Source organism: Triturus cristatus, chromosome 3_2 (assembly GCF_964204655.1).
Source record: "Triturus cristatus chromosome 3_2, aTriCri1.1, whole genome shotgun sequence".
Lineage (NCBI taxonomy): Eukaryota > Metazoa > Chordata > Amphibia > Caudata > Salamandridae > Triturus > Triturus cristatus.
This window is the reverse complement of record NC_140584.1, coordinates 417,682,739-417,693,791: the sequence shown is the minus strand read 5'-3', so window position 1 is coordinate 417,693,791 and position 11,053 is coordinate 417,682,739.

Genomic DNA, 11,053 nt, shown 5'->3' with positions numbered 1-11,053 from the left:
CAGTTTAGACATGGCCATATGCAAATCAGTCTTGACCCTGTGCCTCATGGGAACAGTCCAGCCCGAACTGCCAAGCCATGTCTTCCCTGGACCGGAATCAAGCATCCTAGGACCGGTTTCTGGCTATCAGCCGTCATCAGCCAGGATAGCTTGACTCCAGTGGCGTAGTGAGCACGGGTCCCACGTCTGGGAATACCCATCCCACTTAGGGCGAAAAGCGTTACAACAAACAAATGATGGACGGAATGCTGACAATGCAGACATTCTCCCCCAGTCAAGAGATCTGGGTTAAATCCATCGTTCTTTTGCCCACTACACCACCCCAGTTTAGACATGGCCATATGCAAATCAGTCTTGACCCTGTGCCTCATGGGAACAGTCCAGCCCGAACTGCCAAGCCATGTCTTCCCTGGACCGGAATCAAGCATCCTAGGACCGGTTTCTGGCTATCAGCCGTCATCAGCCAGGATAGCTTGACTCCAGTGGCGTAGTGAGCACGGGTCCCACGTCTGGGAATACCCATCCCACTTAGGGCGAAAAGCGTTACAACAAACAAATGATGGACGGAATGCTGACAATGCAGACATTCTCCCCCAGTCAAGAGATCTGGGTTAAATCCATTGTTCTTTTGCCCACTACACCACCCCAGTTTAGATATGGCCATATGCAAATCAGTCTTGACCCTGTGCCTCATGGGAACAGTCCAGCCCGAACTGCCAAGCCATGTCTTCCCTGGACCGGAATCAAGCATCCTAGGACCGGTTTCTGGCTATCAGCCGTCATCAGCCAGGATAGCTTGACTCCAGTGGCGTAGTGAGCACGGGTCCCACGTCTGGGAATACCCATCCCACTTAGGGCGAAAAGCGTTACAACAAACAAATGATGGACGGAATGCTGACAATGCAGACATTCTCCCCCAGTCAAGAGATCTGGGTTAAATCCATCGTTCTTTTGCCCACTACACCACCCCAGTTTAGACATGGCCATATGCAAATCAGTCTTGACCCTGTGCCTCATGGGAACAGTCCAGACCGAAGAGATTTGTTAGCAGAATAGATGCTAGTAGAGCATTACAATAATCCAGGCGGCCAATGATCAAAGCCTGAATCAGAGTTCTACGAACAGAAAGAGGCAGCCACAGGAACACTCTGCGCAAAAGACTCAGGATATGGTAGCAGGTCCCTGCAGTAGTCATGACCCCTAGATTTTTTGCCACTGTAGTAGGAGAATGGATGGGGCCTAACAGCAGGCCACCACTTAGGGGACCAGGATGCTTGAGCCGAGCCAAACAGGAGGATTTCTCGAAGAACAAAATTACGGGAAAATGATTGCGTATCCAGCAGTAAACGTAGAGCAAGGAATGTTGCTGCTGTTTGTCAATGAAGGGCATAATGTCTGAAATGAGGTTACTGTGTTTCGTAAGCTGCTACTCTACTCCTGATAAAGGGCACAGTGCAACAAATGTCACTGTTCTCTTGATGAAGGTCAGAGTGCAGGAAATGTGGTTACTGCCTCCCTGCTGATGTGCATCGAATGTTATTACTGTGTTCCTAATCAATCAATCAATCAATCAGGTACTTGTACAGCATGACTACTCACCCACAAGGGTCTGAAGGCGCTGAGTGGCATAGTGTATCAGATGTGGCTACTGCAATCCAAATGCAGGGCACAGTGCAACAAATGTCACTGTTTTCTTGATGAAGGTCAGAGTGCACAGAATGTGGTTACTGCATCCCTGCTGATGTGCATCGAATGTGTTCTTACTGTGTTCCCAATCAATCAAGCAATCAATCAATCAGGTACTTGCATAGCATGAATACTCACCCACAAGGGTCTCAAGCGCTGAGAGGGATAGTGTATCAGATGTGGTTACTGCAATCCTGATGAAGGGCATAGGGCATAAAATGTTGAGATTATATTCATGATGAAAGGACAATGTATGGACTAGTATTGGTGCAATCCCCAGAAAGCAAAGTTAAAACTGAAGAATATTGGGGGGGTCAGAGGCCCCCCCAATGTCGGATCGCACCCTTTGTTGGAGGATTGGGAATGACTAACCTGTACCGATATTATTTAGCAACCCGGCTACTCACCATACACGACTGGTTCAGCAGTGGTTGGTCGGATCCAGCATACAGAGTGGAACTGCATGCCCTGTCTGAAATCCAAGGGATGCTATATGGGGTAACCATTCCCAGAACCCTACCCGCTGTGACGCAGGGAGTGCTCCTGGCCTGGCGAGCCTCTCTCCGCCACACCCACTGGTCGGGCAAACTGACTCAATATACCCCACTTTGGCAGGGCACTTGGCTCCAGGAGGTTACCAACTTATCTGGCTTTAGAGCGTGGGATCTCATTGGCGTCTCGCAGCTTGGGGATATATGGGGAGGTGGCCGCATACGTACCTTTCAGGACCTTAAAATCCAGTATTCCTTACACCCCTCACAGTTCTACTGGTACTTACAATTGCATCACGCTCTCTGCTCCCACATCTCAGAAGGTACCTCACTGCCTGAATACAGCCAACCCGAAGCCCAAATCATGACGGGCAACCTGGGGAAGGGGGGATTTCACGTATCTATCGTTCCTTAACAAATAAAACTCCCACCGCACTACACCTACTTAGGGACCAGTGGGAGGGATGGTTCGGAACCCTGGATGATGACGACTGGAGAGACGCACTAATGACACCCAAAACAATCACAACCTCTGCGAAGCCCGTCTAGTCCAAATATATTATCTCCATGCCGCCTCCCTCACACCTTTGCACCTCCACCGCGCAGGGCTCAGGCCGGACGCGTTGTGCCCCCGTTGTAGCCTACAGCAAGCTGACTTTTTCCACATGGTATGGCATTGCCCCATTATTACACGCTTTTGGGAATCTATGGTAGGGGAACACACCGAGGTCCTGGGCTGGGAGGTTCCCCATAACCCACTGAATGCGCTCCTGGGGTTTACCGAGGGACTGGATGGATCCAGAGCGGACAAACTCTTTCTGAACACAGCCATGATGGTGGCCAAGAGGGACACTGCGGCTAACTGGTTGAACCCGGTTGCGCCCATCATAGCACAATGGTGCAGAGGGGTGGATTGGTGCGCAGCACAGGAAAAGCCTTTGTATGAGGCCTGGGGATGTCCGGCGAGGTACCACAGAGTATGAGGCAAATGGGTGGGGGTGCTAGACGATTGACATTCCGCCTGTGCATTTGTGGCCTCGCTGTGGGAGTCTTCTTTGTTCTTTCTCTTGTTCTATGCCTTTCAAAGGGTTTGTTCGATGCCACAATGATGCCATGTATCTGCTGTATACCAATGTCTCTATTTGCTGTTGGTCTTAAGTTCTATTTTTGTTTGTTTTTACCAAAATCAATAAAATTGGTTATAAAAAAAAACTGAAGAAAATACAGCTCGGATGTGCCAAGAACGCAACTGAGAAATTGCTAGTTGAAGAGGCCTTGCTATCCAGATTTTAGATTTGCACTGTTCATACTAAATATAAGCCAAGGACGGCATGCCACCGAGAAATACCCGTGTTTCCTGCTCTAGGTGTCTTTCAATAATGCAATGTGCTTTGTTCTCAGAGTTATATACTTAGTTTACTTAATTTTTAGTTCTAGATCACTTTGGTACATTAAAGTCAAAGCCTGGATGCATGGTATCCCTGGTGATGACCTCAAAACGTCAAAGTTTATGCCGCACCACTGCTCCTCATAATTGTGTTTCAAGGTCGCAAATCAAAATCTAGGTTTTCTGCAGAAATGTCGCATTTGTGAGAATGTTGTTTGACAAAAACCCCGTAGGCTCTTCTCTGCAACCCAACAAGTGAAATCATTCAAATTATGAGATGTTGGTGTCAGCCAAGTAGACACACCACACATCCTGGGGCGAGACAAGGTTGCCTTCTGAATGAAGGAGTTAATCTCATTTAGAGGTACCTGTGATTTCAATTAATCCCGCTTTTCCTACTTGTTAATTTTATCAGCTTTTACACTAAAAGCACATAGACACGGCACTAAATACGAAATATGTTGTGCAGAAAAATAGACATAGTCGTTGGGTTTTCACACCAGCTTTGTTTTGTTACATATAAGGATTCCACATACTTTTTTCTATCTGGTTGCCAGCATGTCAACGAGATATACCCCAAAATACAAACGTTACACTTTTTTTAGCAGCCTCTTTATGGTAATCTGACTTTCAAGCAACAACTGTCTTGGGTATCATCTTTATTACCTTGTTGTTTTATTTCACATTCAGTGCAGTAAATGGGAGTGCCTGTGTGTACAGGGATGAAAGTGCACTTCTTTTGAAACTATCTGCCCCATCTAATGCAATTTTCAGTTTTCCTATATTGTTTCCAATTTTTCATGTCATTTTCTGTGCTCCCCAAATCCAAGGTCTGTTCCACTACTGGGATAAAGGGAACCCCAAAAGGTTTCTCTATGCAAATTGTTTCCAGGGGGCTCCTTCCTTCATTACCCATCCTACATGTATTCTGGTTGGTGGCAGTAATTATTTGTTTCTGGAAGTGCAGCATTGCGTACCCCAAGGGCATGGTCCCCCCCTCCTTGCCCCCCCAAGTAAAAATTTGAAGTCCGTGTAAAGAGAACTCTGTTTCTTCTCACACTGATTGTGTGAGGGTCACATGAATGTTGCTTTATTGTATGCAGTGCACCTGGACAGTGGGTGCACGACGAAGGGTGGGCGCATGCTAGCAAAATAACACGACCTGCTCCCATTCACCAGTCCTCCTTCCTCTTCGCTGTCTCTTGAGATTCATCATATTTTCCCATCTGTCAGCATCAAGGTTAACACCTTAATTCAACACCCTTGTTCAGAAAGTCTGTCCTGTGACACAACTGCTCCTCAAAGACTCAGGCGACCTGATTGGCTGGCACCAAACCCCTTGGACATTAAAACCAACCTAAGTGGCAGTGGCATTTTGCCAGAGCTCTACTCCAACAATTAGAAGATCTACCTTGAACTGGGCCATTGTGGCTGTTTGTGCTTGCTAGTCTGGATCTACATGCTGCATCTCCTGTCGAGTCCGATATCAAGCTCGAAGTTCAGCCCGTGGCCCTAAAAGAAGAGCCCAGCCATCCCAAAGAGACCAGAAAAGCTGCACAGACAAACCTAAAGCTCCTCAGACATCCCTGACCAGGGGTGGTGGAGAGTTACTAGAGGAACAATAAAGTGCAGGCGGGCAGGTCCACGGAATGTATAATCTTCAAGATACTTTAATTTTGAGATGTAAAGACAGAAATCTTGTCTGCTTAGTTGTGTAAGGCATGCTCCTTTTTAGGATGAAAGCCTTCACCCACCCTCAAGTGGAATGCTTCATCATAGGGCTCCTCCTCACATCCGTTAGGTGTAGATACCAATGTTGTTTACTACCGTAAAGTTAGAATAGATCTTTAATCCCAATGTGTGTCTAGTTATGTAGTGAAGGTGTCCTTAATTGTGATGAGAGAGGGTGAAGTGAAAGTAAACTAAAATGAAACTAAAACTATTAGAGTATGAGCTTTTTTCCTGTTCACAGTTTGTAGAGCAAAAGTGTAGGAGACATCTTTGACTCTGTCTAGTGGTCCACATGTTTCTGCCAAAAGGAAAGTTCCTCAAAGGGTCATAGGGCATTCGTCATGACCTGGGCCTTCTCTGTGAAGACATTTATCACAATTTGTAATGTGACTTCTATCAAGTTATAAATATATTTGATCAGAGATCTCTATTAAGTTATAAATATACTTGATCAGTAACAACACCAGGTGTGTGGGGTATTCATCATCCCCATGTTGCCCTCAGCTTAAGTGAATCTGTCTCTCATCACTTTTGTTGGACTACAGCTGAATTAGAATATCGATGCTACAACATTCATTTCTGCGTCCCTACTCACTGAGGAGTTCAGACGCAGACATGGATACTGTAGCACGTGTATCTTGATTCAGGTTTAGTCCGACCACCTTACTTTCCACAGTGAAGGAAGCCAATGGGTAAAGTGGGCTTATAAAATTGCCCCCTGCTGGATGCTGTGGTGGAAAGAAACACAATTTCAATGCCAATTTAATATTATTATTATTATTATTAATAACAGATTTATACAGCGCATAGCTGACCCAACGACGGGGTGTCCCAGCGCTACCAAGAGTGCCCGTAAGTAAAGACAGTCCGAGGAAAGGAGAGACAAATTACGCCGGGAAAAGCCAGGTCTTTATGGCTTTCTGAAAAGCTAAGTGATCTTGGAGCCCTCTAATAGCAGTCGGAAGGGAGTTCCAGAGTTTGGCTGCCAAAACCTTAAAAGAATGACCGCCAGCTCTGGCTCTTAAAACTCTGGGGGTGCGTGCCAACCCTTGGTCAGCTGACCTCAGGAGACGGCTTGGGACATACGGTGTTAACAGGTCTACTAATACCGGGGGAGCTTGTTGAGTCAAGATTTTATGGGCAACGCATAGTGTCTTAAACTAGATTCTTTTCCCTATCGGCAGCCAGTGTAGTTTAGATAAAAGCTTGGACACTGAGCATGATTTTGGGAGTGCCAGTAGGGTACGGGCTGCTGCGTTTTTTATTCTCTGAAGGCGCTGAATACAGGATTTATAAGCACCTAGATATAGGGCATTGCCATAATCCAGTCTGGATAGAATAGTAGCCTGTAGAATAGTCTGACGTACTTTGGGATCATAAAAACCAGGAAGGGGTTTTAGTCCTCTCAGGAGCCCGAAATAGGTCCCTACGACTAATTTGGATTGGGCATCAAAAGAGAGACCTCTGTCAATTCAAAAGCCCAGGTTCTTAACCGCCTTCCTCGGCAGGGGAGCTGGTTTTAGTTGGTCTGGCCACCATTTCTCTGACCACAGATCGCGGTCTCTCAATAACAGCAGAATTTCTGACTTACTGGCATTCAGCTGTAAGCAATTTATAGTCAGCCAATTGGCGATTACCAGCATGTCCTCCTTAAATTTAATAAGGTTATTTTTACATTTCTTAGAGAAGGCAATGACTAATTGGGTGTCGTCGGCATAAGAAACCAACGACATAATAGACCAATAAATGAAGCCCATTAACGGAAAGCCCATCTGTTCATGTATATTATTAATGTTTTTTTCTGGACAAAAGAATCTGGTGAGACCTGGAAATGTTTCTAGCTCAAACTGAACAAAAGTCACTTTAAAAAGTTTCAGATGTGTTGCAGCACAGCGGCAGACTCTTCACATAGAATAAGTAGTCACTTTTCAGTTGCTGATTACTGTATGCATATGATAAAATTATACTAATGAGGTGATACCTTTGCTCAAACAGTATTACATACCTGCTAATTTACAATGAGATTTCAGCGTATGAAGAAGCGGTTGGGCTTTGGAGGGGGTGGGGCCTAGTGTTGAGAGCTACCTAAAAGGCACTCTGCTCCTCACAAAGCCCGCCACCCCCTCCCCCCAAAAAAGCCAAACAAACAAAGGGTTATTGAGGCATTGAGGTTGCCGCCAATGTCCTGGGGTGTTTTCACACTTCTTCATGAACTTCAAGGGCAGTACGACCGCACCGGGCGCTGACTTCAGGTGGGGGGCATCTTGTTTGAAGTATATAATGGTTTGACTACCACCTGCTGCCGTGTTCCTGGCCTCCAGCAATGTTTAGGCAACAATAAAAATGTCAAGGTGACTCCAGTGATTAATATTCTTCCTAGAGAGAGCTCGGAGGTTTGTCTAGTGGAGGTTTTGACTCATGGTAAGGTGTGAAGTGAGTTAACATGCCTGCTGCAAAGAACGCACACCATTCAGATCACAAAGTGCATATATTGTAAATAGGTCAGTGGGTTACTGCTTTTGTCTAAGAGATCCTTTGTTACTTGCAGTTTATAAGTTATAATTCAAACATAGAACAGTGATCTATTTAAGTTATAATTCAAACTCAGAACAGTAATCTATTAACTGTCATCAAAGAGCTTGTTTTCCCTGCCACCATGTGATTTTGGTTCCTCACTGGGTGACCGTGTGAAGTGAATCGAAATCGTGTGACACACAATGGCAATGTGTGAGATGGCAGGTCTGGCATTAACGTAGGTTAAAATGTGAAAATAGCAAATTAATACTGCCAGAGTATGACATATAATTGAATCAACCCTGCTGCATAATTTAGTCCTCCATTTTTACATAATTACATTGACATGGTGCATGGGTAATCGAGCTGATGACTGCTTGTGAGTCAAGCCATATAAATAAATAAATGAATAAATAAGATATGGTTTCCGTATTAGCCCATCTGACGATATCTTTGGGATTATATCTGATATAAATTGAGAAAACAGAGATGAGTATCACACAATTTATTTTGGGCAGATTTCACACCCCAGGCTCAAAATGGAAACAATTGTCTGCTTACTATAGAGATACAGGTTTAGGTTACTCAATAAAGAACTGTACTATTCAGCAAAAAAACTGTCACAGCCTGTACCACTATTTCTTAAAAGTGCAGTGGCTCACTTATGATTGAAGCTGAGCAGTATATTGTGTAATGGGCCATATTATACATAAGGAGCATTTTCCCTAATTGCAGCGCATTCATGTGAAAACAGAGCGCCTGCTTTGAAGCCGCTTCGTGTTTTCAAAGTGTATGCGGCACCTGCCTTCCCTTTTAAAGGGGATTAGAGATCGACTTGCAGGTGGGTGCAGTGAGTGACTGCACCCACCTGCAAGAGGATGTCTGGGGGATCCATGGGACGCCCTTTTCATTGCCAGAGGGCTGCAGTCAGAGGACGCAGAGACAGTGCGCCTTCTTTTAGGTGGCGCACTGTCAGTGCGCCTCCTGAAGCTCCTTTGCCTCTGTGGCCGCGTCTGTATTACGGCACGGGTGCAGACGCAAAGAGATTTCCTCATTTGCATGGGGCCACGTCTCCATGCCAATGAGAGAACACCCTCTTGAGGAAGCGCTGGCGCTGTATGTGTGCCAGCACTTTCAGTATTACAGAAGCGGATGCAGAAGCTTCTGCGGCACCTTCTGTAATACCAAAGTGCCCCAGGGGTGCGATTAAACTCCCGTTGCGCCCCCGGGGCACTTCTATAATATGGCCCCAGGTTAAAATATAATACCGCCGTTTTCTTTGTTTGTTATGTTTCTTTGTTACAATAATGACACAGCACCTTTCTCGTGTAACTACCGTTCCAACCCTAATTCAGGATTATGTAACTCCGTGACTCAACTGCTGTAGCATACTATAATATATTTTGTCATAATTGTTTTCTGTCTTTGTCCTTAATCCATATAAAATCAATACAAACAGTTTTTTTTTTATATGGTTGAAGGTGAGCAGGAATTAGAAGGACTTAATATGTCTGCTTCGTTCTATGACGCCATGGAAAGTATATTGCTTGGCCTTGATGTTACAAAGTTTGAAGAAGCACCCCTGTGGTATGACAGAAATAGAAAAAATATGCATACCAAAGTAACATGGGAACGCCTGGAAAGAATTGCTACTGAAAGTTTAAATGACATCACTAAAGAGAAGAGAGGGGGTCTAATAGTTTGATGAAATACAATCTGTGGTCCACCGTCACGCATTTCAAGTGTGTAAATAACTGCCGTTCCAGCTAACCCTCAAAAGCAAGTAAAAAAGTGAATTATGGAAAGCTGACTATGTGTGTACAAATAAAGACAACGCACTTAGTAATGAACAAGTAGCCATTCTGTATACTGATGTATCACGGCAATCAAGGAGCTATGTTTTGGTTTCGCAGTCGTGAGACTGTTTACATTACTCGCTCCCAAGGTTCCGAGGAGAGTGCTGTCTGGTTACCTTAACCCCTTGAGTGCCCCGCCCTTTCCACGCCCTGTGCCGGGCGTTTCATTAGTGGGTGGGGTCCATGACGAGATAGTCTCGTCATGGGCACAGCGCAACCACGGCCCATGACGAGACCATCTCATCATGGGCACTCAAGAGGTTAAGTTCCAAATGCTCTAAGTGCGTGCAAACAATCTGTGGAACAGTATACTTCTTGTGATTAAGTATGGCACTGGAATTGTACTGGAAAGAGATATAGGGGAAAATATCCAGTCCAAAGCATGTTCAAAAACAAAATCTAACTGTGGTCATTCATGGTTAGCCATGGAGAAACCATAGACAACCATGATTTGTCAATGGACATAATAAAAAGGCAAAAGGAGGGCCTTTCAGTAGAGTTACAAATACTCCTCCTTTGAAATCTTTGATGATACAAAAGGGATCTCAGGACTTGGAAAACAAACACTGTCTACGGCTACCTGCCAAACAAGAGCTCCTCATAAAATGCACGTTTAAATGTTCTTGTCATTTGCATTATTTCTAGAAGACATGCCCCAAACAGTAACAAATGGAAGTGCAAGAAGTGTTTCTGGACTTCATAGGAATCATAAACAGGTTTGAATAAGTTAATAATCAGATAACTGGAGATGAGGAACATGCTAGATCCTCTAGTAAACAGTTGAGAGAATACTTGACCAAGATTATAAATACCCAGGCTCCCCATCCAAAAGATCTGCCAGTTCAAACTTCTCACACAAGCATTCAAGTCACTACACAACACGGAACCCTCATGTCTCAATCACGGGCTTCACTTCCACCAATCCACCAGACAACTTCACTCAGCATTGCTCTCACTTGTGCACACACCCCGAATCCACCGAAGTTTGTGGAAGGTCAATCATTCTCCTACCAAGCTGCCAAATCGTGGAACGACACCTCACCCCAACACATCAGGACCTACTCCCCACTTCCTGAATTCCACAAGAAGCTGAAGACCTGGCTTTCCAATTAGTCTTCTTGTGGGACCATCAAGGCTGCCTGTACTCAGGCGCAGCCTCACCACATGCTCAGTCTCACCTAGTCTGTTCCTGGATACCCTAATGGGTGACAAGCAGCATTCTACAAATCCACCTTACATTACCTTATAATCAGTTGGAAGACATGGAGAATTAAATATGTTGTTTGGAGCAGTTGTATCCAACCTTAGGTGAAAAGGCAAAGCACTATATGTGAGAAAGTGCCCTCTTTCTGCATGGTTGCCCCCACTTTCTGCTGAACTGCTGATGT